The 17112-nt window shown below is 34.0% G+C and overlaps 1 protein-coding gene across 1 annotated transcript in view; it reads left to right on the top strand.

The window, feature by feature from the left end:
* The first annotated feature begins 2788 nt into the window (after nucleotides 1–2788).
* LOC140056370 (bombesin receptor subtype-3-like) overlaps nucleotides 2789–17112 on the top strand; it is a 37565-nt gene continuing 23241 nt past the window's right edge. The window contains exon 1 of the mRNA XM_072101730.1: nucleotides 2789–2859. The gene's annotated coding sequence lies outside the window, so the exon portion shown is untranslated. The remainder of the gene's footprint in view (nucleotides 2860–17112) is intronic.

Raw genomic sequence — 17112 nt, 5'->3', positions numbered from 1 at the left:
AAATATTTACCGTTAAGCGTTCAATATCTGGAAATGCAGACCAACAGAGGGCGTGCTATTCAATATTTCGGTAACATTAACTGATTGATTGAAATTTATATTCGAGATTTAATAATGAAGTTGTGAACACAACTTGTCCATTCTTATGTAGCTATAATGTACCCTAATTTCTACCATGAATTATTCATTCTTAAAAACAAATTCGCGTCCAGCCCGAATCGCAAATGTAAATGGAGCCTTACCTACTAACACACTGCATCAACTAAGAAGGAGGTGCTAAGCCTATACAGTATTGATGAGGGCAGGGAAGAGTAAACAATAGGCTAAGCCTAAGGTAAGTGGGTAACTTAGTAGTAATGGCCAAGGCCATAACGCTTCAATTGCCTGTCATACCTTTCTGAAGAATATAGACCGTATGTGACAAAAATTCGAAATGTTAAACAAAAAAAAAACAGCTTATTAACCAACTAATAACAATATCTTATTTAATGAAGCATCAAGTTGACGGTTAGACGAGGTGAAGGGTTGAAAAAGATATGAATTGATTAATTAAACATATATGTCGTGAGCCACCTGTTTGAATCACATATTTCAATAGAAACACCGTTTTAAAAGGCAGGAGAAAAGAACGCTGTCAGGACGTGTCAGTTTCCCGGGTTGACGTATTTTAATTTAGTTAAGTGTTGGCGATGGAGACGCAGTCGTAATAGCTGGGGTAATAAGAGCGTGTCTTCATTGATGAGATGTACGCGATTTCATTGGGTTGTTGACGCTATTGATTCAATCAGCGTAATTGACATTCGCAGGTGGATACCTGATATTGTTGCGTTGTAAATTATATATCACAGGTTTGTTTTCTGTTCATATCAGATTTACGTAAATACTTGTCTTCTTTCATGTCATTTACCGACGTTACTTGTTTCTAAGCCGGCGGTATATATACGGTAACGGTTGATGATGATTTCTGTAATTATTATTATTACCTGTTGTCTAGTCTAATGCAAACGTACGTGACCAATAAGCGTCGCACTTTCATTTTCAATAACCGACGCGTGCAGTAGAGGCCTAGGCCTAATTGTTGTATATTATCTCTTTATTGATAATACAACCTGTCATGTGACATTCCAAAGTTTATGAAGTTCCTGGCCATTTATTGCGCGGATCTAATCGCACTCGAGGCCTACTAGAGATACCTACACCAGGGAAGAGTTTCACCGTTCAATGCCTACATAACATGGTAATTAGAAAACACAGACACACAAGGCAGATTATACATCATTTGAAATCCATTGTGTGGTGGCACAAACTGCTTAGGTACAAGTATGATTTGATTTTATTCAGGTTTCAACATAAAATTACAAGACAAAGATTAAAAATACATTAATAGAAACATGCAAAGTATTGCACAGTACACAAGAAACCTAGGATAGCCCATAAAGTATTGCACAGTACACAAGAAACCTAGGATAGCCCATAAAGTATTGCACAGTACACAAGAAACCTAGGATAGCCCATAAAGTATTGCACAGTACACAAGAAACCTAGGATAGCCCATAAAGTATTGCACAGTACACAAGAAACCTAGGATAGCCCATAAAGTCGAAAAAACAACTTATTTCCAATGGGATCCTATTATCATAAACTTGAGCGACAAAAACAAAAAACGGTAAAACTACAAAAACGAGTACACAATAAACAAAAATGGCATAGAGAAATAGACTTAAAAATATGATACACTAAAAATGTGAAGACTATAAATAAATACAAAATACGCATGTAATTTTAATTACATGCGTATTTTTAAAAATATTTGTTATAATGGTATGAGACTCGATAAGTGCTTTTTAACAGCATGTTTAGGAATATTATTATTGTTAATACATTTTATGTAATTATGTAGATCGTTCCAAGCTTTTAAACCACGATAATAAAAAGTGGTATTACATTTACCAATTGAAAAGGGTATCCTAATTTAACTGACTATTTCTTGTGTGGTAACTATTAATTCTTTCAAAATGGACATAATAAGGTACAGAGTTATTATAAAAAATCTTATGGACATCAAAGTATGCATGCTTTCTGTATTAATCAATTTAGTGCTAGTTAGTCATTCTGTTTACAAAATGAAGTCGATGTTTTCGAACCAAGTAGGCCTACTCCAATTTAACGAGCTAAACTCTACCATTCAGTCACAAATCCGTTGACATAACCTACCGGTGTTTGATCTATAACAATTTATTCAGAGAAAGTCTTGAGGGGAAAAACTGTCTGTAGAATTTTTTTAGCCTACCATATCAAATGTCATGTTTGTGTACCTTCTCTCCCCAACCCCACCACCCTATTTGCTTAATTGCTGGATCGTCACTGTGACGTCACCTAAACTGTTAAGCGCCAACGTTTTATGGATACAAAAATGAATTAATGTCTGTACAATTACTGTTGTCAATTTTGCAATGATCACATTTCATTCTATGCATGATCTCATTATATTAGAGTCCGATTATTATTATTATTATAGAACGATCGCGAATTAACGACCCGCGAAAATAAAGTTATTAACAATGAATAGGTAATCAATTCATTTTATCACCAAAATTAACGGATTTAATTTGAATTTTTTATGAACGTGAAAATAAATGGTTTACATCGTAACTTATGTTGTTATTGGTGATCCGTCGATTAAGTGAAAAATTCTGACCAATCAGACTTCGTTATTGGCAATGCCTCGAATATAGACATGGGATTGGTGAAAATATAGAGCTGAGTAGTAGTTGTGTTCAATTAGCCAAGAAGATTGAAACGAAACGGACGGATTGCATCTACGCTCTATGAAACAACCGCTACCTAATTGATTAACTTGTAAGTACGATCTTCTTCTTTCAAACATAGTTAATATCACAGTGTTGCTAGTACAGATTGCCTGATCCTGTTAAACCTAGGATGTAAGTATTTCTATTAAATTAACAACGGTCCTAAATGAAATAGACGAAGACTACTGTATGCATCAACCAGTATTTTGCATTGAATTAATATGTAACTTAACTATAGTGTACATGCAGTGTCCATGTATTTGCTTTTATTTTAATACTGTACTATAATTTATTTTAAACGTAAGATAGAAACTATAAACACTGATGCTGATAAACAATATTTACCGTAAAAAAATACTAGGGTCGTCATTCAGGTTATTCGGCATGTAAAACAGTTTTGTTACTGGCTCGAATTAAATGTTACTGCTCATCAATTTTTTAAACATACACAATGTCTGTACACATTTACTGGCCAAAAACCGGCTAGTTAATGCCAGGGATCAAATCTCTCCATGGCTTTTATTGACCAGCGGACCTGTACTAAATCACACATTTGTAGAAAATAAGTGATTTTATAATTGCAGACTCAACTCACATTTTCGGAAAAATGAACGTAAAATGAATGAAAACAGTATTTATAGGCTAATTTGAGCAATCTTCCATTATTATATTAGTCATCAACAATTATTAAGCAATTAACAATATTGAAGTCCCACGTGTAGGCCTACACATAATTCTGAAAACGGAATAGTTGAAGCCGGCCGTGTTAGCCTACAGGTGTTTGTTGATTGTTCTAATTTCTTGACCATTTGTAACACATGGCGTAGTTTTAATTATTGAATGCCAACATCTATGATGGAATACAGTTTACTACGCCTGTCGGTATTTATTAAAACGATCAAATTAGTACTGTGTTGTACGCACAAAGGATATTAAAGTACGATTTTGTACGCACGCGTTTAAACAAGAATAATAAAGTACGATTTTGTTTTTATTTAAGACAAGGTTTGGTTCTGTACGCGCGCGTTTAAATGTTGATAAATTACGATTTTGTACGCGCGAGTCATCCTAGTAGTCAGTCGGGCCTAACAAATTGGATATTTGGAAAGTTTCATTGTAGTGTAACAATAACCTTTTTAACTCAAAACAAACGATCAGTTTGGTTTTCGTGTTTTTTCTGCCATTTAAAAAGTCATTTTTGATGTATCGTAATATTTGCTAGTAAGCGTGTCGTTTATTTTTATGTCATTGCGTTTGCGGCGTATCTTTAAAAATTACCTTCTTAAAATTGTTTTAGGAAATGTTTCTCATTCGTTTTGACATTAGTGAATGTTCAGGATTTCCAATATTTCAACATGAGGTAATTTAGTCTCATCATGTGACCCATGTTTAAAATGCTTAAGGTCGTATATATTTTCAGTAACAGTTTAAAACGTCATGTCATAAATTTTCAAGAAATAATTTCATTTTTGGAATTCCGCTTTTTTTGTGTAAGGATACAGATGCAGCCTTCTGGCAACATAATGTTTATTAATGTTTCATAATTACATAGATTAATTTATATATTATTCATGTTTTTGATAATGTGACCGGAACAAAAATGAAATAGCTGGAATCAATAACAAACCATAATAATAAGAAATAATTTCTCTCTTTTTGAAGATAATAATAAAGAAAAGACAAACGCTAATTTCAATATTTCGACATCACCACGGATAGCTGGAGATCCACTCATACTTTCTCAGCTTACTTTTTGTGTAAACATGCTTAATTGAAAGTGATTACAACAAAGACATGGAAAATATGACAATATTTTCCTGAAAATCATTTCTAAAAAATTGGTCAGAAAATTGTGTTTTTTAAAACAATACGCTTTTTCATTAACTTACGATTTCTTACTTTACATTAATATAGCTTAAGAATGTATCCGATTCTCTGCTCGCCACATTATTGCGTCACAGCCTAATACTGTACTACAGTTTCACATACGAATTACATGACGCCTGCAATAGGGTTTGGTTTATGGCCTACGATACAGCCGTCACATTGTCAACTCGGTTGCTTTGCGCTTACGTCCCTGCGTCGAATTTAGAACCAAGCCTCAACATGTTAAGGTTAGCCTAATGCTTGTCATTGGTCAACTCGGTTTTGTAGAGCTTATGTCCCTGCCTTGCGTCCAATTTAGAACTAAACTAGATTTTGGCGAACCACTGAATCACAATGCTTTTATGTGATGAGCCACTTGGCTTCTTTTTGTGGAAAACCCCTTGCATCTGGATTGTGAACTACTAGCGTTGTTCATTGTGTATTTTATGTTATTATTTGCTATTATCTAACAAAATAAATAAAATGAAATAAAAATGGTTACAATTATGGCATCGGGAAAGTGTAGCATGTGTGAAGGATGCAGTACTTTTTGGAATAAAAACGCATGAAATAAAATAAATCTAAACAATATAATTATTACCTACAGTAGGCCCAATATCAGTGATACAATCTCAAATATTATAACCAATAACACAAACACATGATTATTACGTAATTGTTAATGTACACGTGCGTACAATATCTATTTGTGGTACCACTGTCGAATTATGAAATTGGTTTGTCAATTAATTTGAAAGCAGTAGGCCTAATAACATAAACAGAAAAACCAAATAAAAAAACACGAGAGCCAGCGAACATTGACACGATAATGGAATAATTTGATTGCGAAAATTAGAGGTTACAATATTACTTACGTGAAAACTGAATGATGACCGTGAAAATTATGGCATTTTATTGCCTTCAATTATAATGTTAGTAGTACGGTACTGTAGCATCTAACAGGGATGTATTCGTATCCTAATGTAAGTGCATGTTGTCTATACATTATGCCGACTAAATCTTAATTGAGAACATTAGGATTTGATTGTGAATGGCCATTTGAGATTTCATCAGGAACACTAAAGTGGTATTACCTTGAAGAAAATGATAGTGAATGTAATTAACAGAGCGTTAAACCTATTACTGGTGTCACAATATTAATAATGTAATTTCTTTATTGTTTTGGACGAAAAATACATTTTTTGGTCTGTTAACCGAGGCCTAGGATGCAATAACCATCATAGGTGAGCCGAGGTTGGACAATTTGTCTAAGCTTCTCGGTGTATGTATTATTATTTTTTAAACAAGAAAAAAAAAAAGAACTTATTCAGAGTATACGGTTTATATTTTTTCTCTTAAAGTCTACTCAAATGTAATTGAATGACGAAAGAGAGGGGGAGAAGGAACCGCATCCGATCACGACCATTTTGGCTTTTAAACATGACATGACAAACATGAATGTTTATTTCGAGGAAATTAATAAAATGATGAAAGATTAAAGGGATGTTTCACGAGACAAAGCCGCGTAAAAATATACAATTTTACTTTCACCTCATGAAATTAGTTGCCCAATTGCACGAACAAACGAAAAAAACAAACAGTCTTTTGTAACAAAACCTACTGTGAATTTTAAACAACATAGGCCTAGCTTGAGGAGAATTAACGATGCAAATAATCGCAAGGCAACTGAAACTGGTCTATTGGCTAATTCTGTTTATTTCCAACGATTTCTCGTCTTCTAGAGTAGTTACCATTAATTTACCAAAATTATGTGCTTTTTGTTCTAAATTAGTAAATATCGCTCTCTAACATGTTTTGCTCTGACCGAGTGCCAATTTGAATATGCCAATACAAAATTGGATTTCACCTTGCACTGTGAGGAGATGTGCTATATATAACAGTGGTACATAACGATTTATTTAATATCATGTGACCCACAATCGTCCAATCAAATGACAAAAATCTACTTAGTGTGTTATAATGAATAATAAAGATAATGTTGAGTATATTCGTAATTTATTCGCAAAGTATTATAGTAGGTTATATTTTAAAATTGTGTCGTAACAAGACGAAAACCGCTTACAACCAGTTTTTCCCAGGTGCTTGCGTCAAGACTCGATATGAACAAGTTACAATAATAAAAATAGAAATATGATTAAATTAAACGACATGAATGTGCATTTCAAACATTGCTTAAAACGGTCCTTAATGAATAAGGATTATGTCGTCTGCGTAGCGCGGAAGCCACGAAACGATTTTATATGAGAATAATTTGTAATATGGTATTAAATTTTGTTTTTGTAGACTTGAAGATGAAAACATACACTGCATCATTTTTATCCTCTTACTTTTTCCTATTTTTATTAGCCTAATAAGTAAACCAGGAAGCTTTTGATAAACATGTAAAATTGTCGTTTGATCTTATGTGTGGCTGCGACAAATACCAACAGTACTGTACTATGTACGCCTACGTATTCTCCGCGGCGCGTGGTGTAAAGGGCGCGCGTGGAACTGATCGTGTCGCAGCTACATTTAACCAAAGAACTTATAACACAAGAATCTCCTGTTCGTCCGAAGCGCGTAACAATTTCGAAAGGCATTGTGGGATAGAATAGAGCTATGGGTGGCGCCATTGTGAGCCATGGAGTAGGGCGCCCGCATCAAATTAGAAAGTCAAAATCATAGAGGGGATCTGCTAATGCTCTAGGGGGGATAGAGTAATTGACTGAGGAGTAGGGCGCCCGCATCAAATTAGAAAGTCAAAATCATAGAGGGGATCTGCTAATACTCTAGGGGGTAGAGTAATTGACTTCCTAGTTTGGAGGGGGCGCTGCTCCATGCTGTGAAATGGCGTCGCCCAGTTTGACCTTTTAACCCTGTACTTCCGATACTGTGTTTTGAATGCAAATTGAAGAACAGGAGATTCTTGTGTTATAAGTTCTTTGATTTAACCCTTTGATATCCGGAGCCCCTTTAAGATTACCTTGATAGACCTATAACTATGGCAAATTTCATAATGGAGGTGGGGTAGATTCTTAAATGCAAATTGTTTTAACCATAACCTATAATAGAATATTTAATTTTATTAATTTATTATGCCGCATCTCAATTTGTAATACTGAATGTAAATCTGTATACCGTTTTAGGTTCTGTAATATACATTTTCTCATTCTCTCTTTCTTTCTTGTTTTTATCATATTTATCATAACACAATACCAACATGTTTTCTATAATCTATTGACCTCAGGCTGTGTTTATTATCATTTAAATATCCATTGTTATGATCATTATGTGCAAATAAACTGTAACACGTGACGAATGTGGGACGATGTATCACAAAATGTTCCTAGATATTGAACAAATTAAGATAATGGGATGGGCGTAGTCCGGTAACGCTTCATTTAGTTTAATTCAGAGGTTTTGTTTAATTCAAGTTTTTTAGCCTTCAGTTCAAAACCGATCGGCCTTATTGGGTGCTATAGTTGAGAGAGATTATGTAGAGGGCTTATGTGATATCCACCCGATTCTACAGTCGTCACTAAATAGAGTCTAACTGACTATCGCAAGTCATCTAGATACAAGTCTGGCTGTATTAAATAGACAAAGACATAGACATAGATATACTTTATTGTCACATAATAATTATAAAATGTGAGACTCAGCTCCCCGTTACATTTGTAATAAAAAACACCATGTAAAAACATTAAATACATTTAACACACGATATCTCTGTCATAGTTTTATAAACAATGTATAATGTGATATGTGTATCCAGGATACCCAATATTCACGAGAAACCAGACATTCTGATAGCCTACTATAGTGACAGCTCGGTTGGATATCAGCTATCTTGCAATCTTTGATTTCCAGAGGATTTTACGGGCTACGGCAGACATTAGTGTGTTCAGAAATATAGTTCAACAGCCTAGCAAATTTCCACAGGTTCTTTCGACTGATCGGTCACCGCATTAGAGTAATGAATTATCGGAGGAGGATTGCTAGTTCTAGTCATTTTTTTTTTGTTACGTGGAGATATTGAGAGAGTTTGCCTGACATTTTTGTGGAAACACGAAATTGTATAAGGTTTGGCAATTCTCTCTCTTTTTAAGTATCATACCGTCATGAGCTTTTAATGGCCATTTCGATGCCCGGATGTAGAAATAGCGGACGCAGATTATTAGACTTATGAATGTTATGATGACCTAGATATTGACTCTAATTAAACAATTAGACGAACAGTATTTTAAACTTTGCCCGGTCGAAAAGTAATAACACCATATGCGTGGTAAATATTGAATCATCTCCTTACACGAAATTTGCAATATTGTAGTGAATTATCGGATTCAGTAAAAACATGAACTCGAGTTATATAATTACGCATTGTTTTGTTATTGCCTGCATGACGTAAAACAGACCATTTATTATATGATTAATCGGTATCTCCCACACAATAAAAACCCTTATTAGCAGACGGCACTGCTATGTAGACATAATTTAAAAAGGATTAATATGATGATCAGTATGAATTTATTACATCTTTAATAAACTTAATTGAATGTCTTCAAATCCTGCTTGTAAGCCCAGTCAGCATTCAGTTGTACTAAAAAAATATATTACTTTGCCTTTAACATTGCCGCGCATATATGTAGTATGCGAGGACCGTCTGTTTTTATCACGAGTATTCTCGCGTATAGTCTCTATACTCAATGACGTAACGGCTATGAGCGCTCACTAGCTAACCCAGGGGGGCCTCGGAGCTTATGTGCCCCTGAGCAGTGCCCAGAGTGAAAACAGGCATTAAAATATGTCGAAAAGACTAAAAACGCCCGAGGCCTCCAGCGATAAAGAGAAGGGCTACTTAAGAGTTCCTAAACCAGGGGACCAGGCCTCTGCGTTACGCTACTGAGTCTACTACCAATACATATTATGTGTACAGTAGAATCCCTCTTTTGGGACACTTCAACTTTAAGGAGCTGAGAAACAGAAACAGAAAGAATAAGTAAATGTAACCACCCGATTCCCAGTGCTGTATATCCAGTTATTCTTTAAATATTTTCATATTTGAATTTTCAATTGTTCAGTCCGTCGGTTTGTTGTTCCTTCGGTCAGTCACTACCATATAGGTATCAATATGATTGTTTTTCGATTTTTACGAGTTTCATTGTTGTGTGAAAAATTCACGTTCTTCCTATTAACATTTGCCTTTAACGTGCATGACGACACGTTTAAGCGTGCCGTGCACACAATACGGAGTGTTGAACACTATCGAATAATGTTTGCCCGCTTAGCTCTAATAAAACAATTATTTTTATTCTTGCCAGATAATATATTTTAATTAAAACCTGATTGACTTTTCAACCTTTGTGTTTACATTTTATTCTGTTATAGCCTCGAATATTTACTGAATACACGCATGTTTACAATTAAGGCACACAAAATATCTTACTAAAGGTCCTATACTTATGTTAGACTAATGCGTTTAAGTCCAAATCCTTTATAACTCCATTGCCCATTACTCGCGGAAATGTTCTCAAGTGCACTTCTTTTGCATTATAAATGGTTCATAATATTTTCGTATATAACGTTCTCACACGTTGTGCCATTACGCACAGATTAACTTTTGTTAGCGTTTGCATTTATAGTCCGGTCAAACTACGGTTTGATCTAGACAAAATTAGAACACAATTTATTTTTGTTGTAGCTACTTCCTAAGACCCATCTGAAGAACATATAACAAATGTAGAAAAAAGGAAGATGAAGAAAAATAATTTACATTTAATAAAATTGCCGTTTTCTCTCAATATGGCAAATTGTTGTTCCACACCAATGCTCAATAAAATATACTATCGCTGGAGATGTTTAAACAATAAACTTTTAAATATTCAAGATGGTAAATATACTTCAAAATTGCTGTCATTTTTCTCAAAGATGAAACAAAATTGTACATTTCTTAAAGCTGATTTATTAGAAGAAAACCTTATAATCAGACCAGTTTTATGTATGAGCTATTTCACCAAGATTATGATTCGACATAACATCTTAAAGTTCCTTGTATTGCAGTCAGTTTTGCAATCATATTGAATAACCTTTAGAACAGAATGTTTTCTTAGTACTGGCCTACCTTATTTCCTAGTAATCCTAGCTTATCCGAGCTTGTTTCATTTTTCTTTTAAACGAACCAATTAAGCAGCAAATTATTTATAAAAAAATTGTTATAGCTTCCTTATACAAACTGTAAAACAAAAATTATTTGGATCATGGATTTACTTGAATATTTTCATCTAAAATTACCACACTTCCGCCTTGTTTGTACCAGATTTATTGAAAATAACTTATTGTACTTTTAATAACCCTAACCCTAACCCTTTTATGTTATGAATATTGTTACTTAGCAAGAAAACAATGTGTTTTATATAATTTAAGATAGAAAATTTAGAACTACAAATTGTTGTATAATTATGTGCAGCTGTATTGCAAGAATCTTGATACTAGTAATTATACAAGATGAACTTCTTTTTTTTTAAACTGTCGCGACACAACGATATTTCTTGATTTTACGCTAATAACGCAGCATTTTATTATTTTTATTCATGAATTACAAGATTACGTACTCCTTGGTAAATTCCAGGAGGAGACCTCACCCTTCGATCAACAACAAGCATAGTCTGTAAGCACTGTAGGCGGCCGTAGAAAGTCCATTGGTCAGTTTAAAAATCGTGTATAGTGTTGAAGAACGAACTGTTCAAACTAAAGCTTGTTCACCCTACACAACGCACGGACGTCAGAATGTATCCAATCACTACGAGATGGATCGTCCGAATACTGTCGTTTGTGATTGATCAACTTGGTTACGTAACAATAAGAGATATCAATTTTAATTCCTTTCTTCAGATTGGCTGAATGGACAGAACCCTCGGTTCGAAACCCATCGATTTTGGCGTGTTTAGAGAGATTATTTAGAAAAGATGGTTTGGTTTAATCATAGGCCTATACCTAATCTTGCTGCAAACTCTAATTTTAGTAGTTAACTCTCGAGGAGGTGACAAGATTTGCATTCCCGTTTACCACCAGTTGACACAATCAATACATCAACAGAAAAACGGAAATTGATTGCAATATAAACGGTTCTCTGCAAGTCTGTTCATGCATGATTTACTGTGATGTTTGCAAATGAACTAATATATTTCACACATCTGTAAAAATGGTATTTCCTTTGACCCAATTCAATATTGTTCTAAACTTATTGTAGTAGTAGTAGCCTACATCAACTGCAGGTGATTGTGTATAAAGTGGTTAGGGTGATGAATAGAGGGCGGACACGTCACTTAATGAAACCGGACTTACGCCGGTGTGAAGTTTAAGTTGTATCAACTGTTACCGGGCTCGAACACTGCGCTTCAGAAGGCTAGGAAACAAAACAAAAATTTGATAGAATTAATAAAGAATTTTGTTCCTTTTCCCATGAAAAGAACCTCTATTTGCGACCCAGCGTACAGCCTATTAATTGGAAAAATGTGTACACTTAAAGCAATTGCGTTTGACAGTATGTTACAAGTTGTAAATGCCTGCACGATAACATTATGATTTTTCTGAAATTAAATAGCTATATACCTATAGACCATGTCTATTTATTTTCAAGAGAATCGATTCATTGATGACGTCACAAAGGCTTATTAAAATCTCGAGTTATGTGTATCTTTAATGTAGTTTCTGAGCGCTTTATTATGAAAATAATAATGTTTCAACGAAACTTAAACTTGTGATTGCACCATCTGATCGACCGACCATGGCAACCAGTTAACTTCAACATAGTAACAACGTGAAATACTCCCCTGTATTGAATCTCTTTAAGCTTTTATGTTCAATGAACGAGATCAGGCTAAATGACTCCATTTTGACTGAATTACTCGGTTAATGCTTGAAATCGAATAGATGTATGTTTTATCGGCTAAACATTAAATCAGTTGTTCTGTTATAGAATCGTTAACGGTACGATTACTCTTTGATGTCATTCATTAGTATTTTTGTAACGATCGTAGTTAGGCCCGATATCATTTTACCGTCGTAGCTGGGGGTACGATAATGTGTTTCTGTAGGCCTAATTGTGTGCTACTACGATACACTGTTCACAACTTTAGTTACCCGAGCCTTTGAAACCGCTATGATAGATGAAAGTGACACTTTTACACAGATTCTTTCCTCTTTCAGAAGGAGTTTAAACACTTCCTTCTGTGTCAGCTAGTCATTACCCAACCACAACCAGCCTTGCCACTTTTACACTTCATCCTCACTTACATACATTGTTGGTTAATAGTAGTAATTAATTTAATTAACAATTTAATACGTTTCCCATGCTAAGAGTTTTAGTAACACATAAAATATACGGAGACATCTTAACCTGCTTTAAACTAAAAGCCATGTCTACACTATCAAACTGGTTTGACAAAAAAAAATGTGTGATGTGCTCAAATATTAGTGACATGCTCAAATATGGTAGTGATATAACATCATCATGTCCATATATGAGCATATCACATTTTGTTGTCACACAAAGTTTGATAGACAGTGCATAACATATAGGTATATCTTATTAAAGCCCACACGTAAACGTCATGTTTCTTGCAACATCAATTAAAGACACGCATTATTGATTGGTCATTATTATTATCTTTGTGTAGTTCTTCTTTTGGTTCGACTTATATCTAGATTTGAAAAAATCCGGTAAAAGTTCACAGTCCAAGAAATTCAACAGTAATAATTAGACCCTAAAGATCAATCGTATGGGACGTAACAACTTGGCATAAAAGTCTAAATAACGACCTTAGTCATGTTGCGCCACTAGACCACACAGCTGTCGAGTCGAAAAGTCATTTTGCATACGTTTGGAAAGCGTATAAACATTCATAGAATGACTTTTAATCTCAAAAGCTGAGAAAGTAAATACTACGCAATTAGAAACATCAAGCAAGATATAAGAAATATTATTCGAATAGCACCACTTTATTAATTCAAGATGGTAAACGGAAGACGGATAATATTGTTCGCTGAGCCTACACGACACAGGCCTATACAACAGACGACATAAGTCGACGCTCTGAATTGAGTCAAGTAAAAAATAAATATTTCGCGATGAGAAACATCAAGCAAGATATAAGAAATATCATTCGAATAGCATCACAATTAATTCAAGACGATAAACGGAAGATAGATAATATTGTTCGCTGAGCCTACACGACGCAGGCCTATACAACAGACGACATAAGTCGACGCTCTAAATTGAATCAAGTAAAAAAGTAAATATTTCCCGATGAGAAACATCATCAAGCAAGATATAAGGACGATCACCGTTGGCATAGCAGCACTTAATCCAAGTGCCTATCTATTAATAGATGAAAGATCGTGTTTCCGTTTTAGCTGGGTCTATTTCAGCTTTACTAATGGTTACTACGATTTTCTCATTTAACAACCAAAGAGGAAAAATAATGGATGATGTGTATTATTACGAACTCAATCTTGTACTTGCATTAACCTTTGTACTTGTACGATAGTTCTCGGTGTTCTCGATTCCTAAGTGATGTATGTTATTGGTTAAATAGGCAGCCTATTATCCAATGTATCTCGGCAAATGACGTAATTCGAACAGTCACCCGGCAAATTCCTAAATACAGCGTCAAATATAACATTGTGACGTGTGTTTTTGGTTAGTATAAGATAGACAGCCTAGTATAGGCCTACATTTATCTTGGCAAATGACGTAATTTGAACAGTATACCAGGAATATCCCTAAATTCATCATCACATCAACTGTAACATTGTGACATGTGTTATTAGTATAAGATAGACAGCCTAGTATACATGTATCTCGGCAAAGGACGTAATTCGAACAGTCACCAGAAAAATTTCTAAATACAGCCTCACATATAATATATGACGTGTGTTATGGTTAGTATAAGACAGACAGCCTATTATCCAATGTATCTCGGCAAATGACGTAATTTGAACAGTAAACCAGACAAATTCCTAAATACAGCGCCACATTGCTTTTACCTTGAACAATATATTTGCAAGACAAATCTGAACTTTGATTTAAAAGTTGTAAACGTTATCATGCGAAAAAAAAAACAATTTGTAAACAGCAAGATGTACCTGAATCATTATTTTCAAGTAAAATTAATAATCAGATTAAATAAATACGAAATCGAGAAGACTATAATGAAATAGGCGTAATAATGGACGATAGATGGTTAGATGAATAATATTCTACATTACCAAACAAATAATATGATGTGCCCATATGGAAACCATGATGTCATATCACTACCATATTTGCCATATCTCACTACCATATTTGGGCACACTTTTTTAAATTTTGATAGTGTAGACAGAGCTTTAAACAACAATCAGTTGAGGACCGTTAGTAAAATAGAAGGTGTGTAAATGAATTGAGAAGCATGACTGTTATATCACCATGACTTTCCTTCCTACAAAAATAATGAGCTTATGAAATGCCGATTAGATGTGCCAAATGACACATATCAAACTCATAATAATTAGAGAAGAACTGTTAACAAGTATTTGACGACTTAATTATCATCCCATCAATTCGACTATAAAAATAACACTTTTTAGATTCAATGCAAAATGAATATTATTAGCTAAAGTTTGTGTTATAATGAACTATTGATAGCTGAAGTGCGTATAGTAGTTTTTACTAAGAACGAACAAATTAATGGATGGGTCAGCAAATTTATTTTGGAAAAATGTTACATAATACGTATAATATTTAAGCTTATAGCGAATTTTCTTTTTCTGTTTTCACGTTTGTTGATATGGATGAAATTTCCGAAATAAAAGAAATTGAATTGAAATGAATTGAATACATTATTATTATTTGGACAATAGACATAAACAGGCTAACATTTCTAATCTGTAAATTCAAAATACTGATAACTTAAGCAGGTAATATTACACTCATTTAGCATTTCAATGTTTGTTCATGTCCTCTCCGTCGTGTTGCGTTTGCCTCTGGGCCCAGGTTGGTTGAATATGTCACGTAATAGCATATGTTTTGATTTATCATGATCTAGCTTTGTAATGTAACAGCTCTCTATAGATATGGAATATTGACATTGAAACTCAATGTGCAACAAAATCTTGAAATACTGAAACCGATGACACTATTGATTCAGACCGATCGATGATTTCCCCAGATAACAGTAAAAACAGATATTAATTTCTTATCCTATATATGTTGAACTATATTTTCAAATTCTATAGCCAATTCTCAGTACTGTTTATATAATTTGTACACTATCATAGACAAATTCTATGATACATTGTCACATCCGTGTCACACGTCAGTATCATTACATACAACCCATTCCCTAAACATAATACAGGCATGACAATCATGTTACACATTGTCTCTGGTATACAGCCGGCCATTTGTATTCATACGGCACATAGAATCTGGTGCATTGAAATTGTTTTCTCCTTCTCACAGATGTCCTCATGTTTATCGTTTCTAAATTAATTAATCAATTAATATTCAGTATATTACCGGGCGTTTAATAATTTGTAGTCTTTGCCTGATAATTTATATCGTCGACGCCGAGTGTGTTAAAGGCCAGGTGCGGGCAAAAAAATTCTATTGATTATACCTTCGAATAATTATCGATCTATAGTTTCCCCTATATTTCATAATTTTGGGGATTTTATTTGTGTTACACGAGCTTGTTAAAAATAAGCACTTTCTTATCAGTGGGGGGATAGTTCAAATTACACAGTAAAATCTCTATTCTTTTGTACACAAATTTTGTAAATAGAGAGGCATTTTAAAAAGCTACGAAAAATAAACAGTGTGGTAAAACATTTTTTCAGATGACTAAGTATAGGTAATATAACTTGAATATTACATTTCTGGAATTTTTATTCAACTTCAAATTTTTATTTTCATGCTATAGCAAAAATTATCCACCGTATATCCACCATCTTTTTTCACCTTCTAGGGAGTCACAAGACATGTTATTACATTAGGTTAACTACCTAACTACTGAAAAAAGGTCTTCCTGGTTTTTATGGAAGAATTTTGCAAAATTTTGTATTTGGCCATATTAAGGGAAATTCATGTTTTTTTCATCTTGATTTCTGTTACAAATATTTGATTTATGTACAATTAACCAAATATTATATTTAAAATTCATGCCTTTACCTGAGCTTTAAAGCGTCGCTATCTAATCGAATTTGAACAAATGAAAACTCCATGTGGTTTAATAGTTAGGACGGCTCCATACTAAGTAGAAGGTTTCATGTTCGAATCTTGGTTGGGACGGCATTTTCTTATTTCTCCCATATTTCCTCATATTTATCGTTTCAAATTAATTGGTGTAGGCCTATAATGTATTAGTCTGTGTTCCAGACGGAGTTTTGACTTAAT

Source organism: Antedon mediterranea, chromosome 1, assembly GCF_964355755.1.
Source record: "Antedon mediterranea chromosome 1, ecAntMedi1.1, whole genome shotgun sequence".
In the NCBI taxonomy this organism is placed as follows: Eukaryota; Metazoa; Echinodermata; class Crinoidea; order Comatulida; family Antedonidae; genus Antedon; species Antedon mediterranea.
This window is presented reverse-complemented; position numbering and strand designations above follow the sequence as displayed.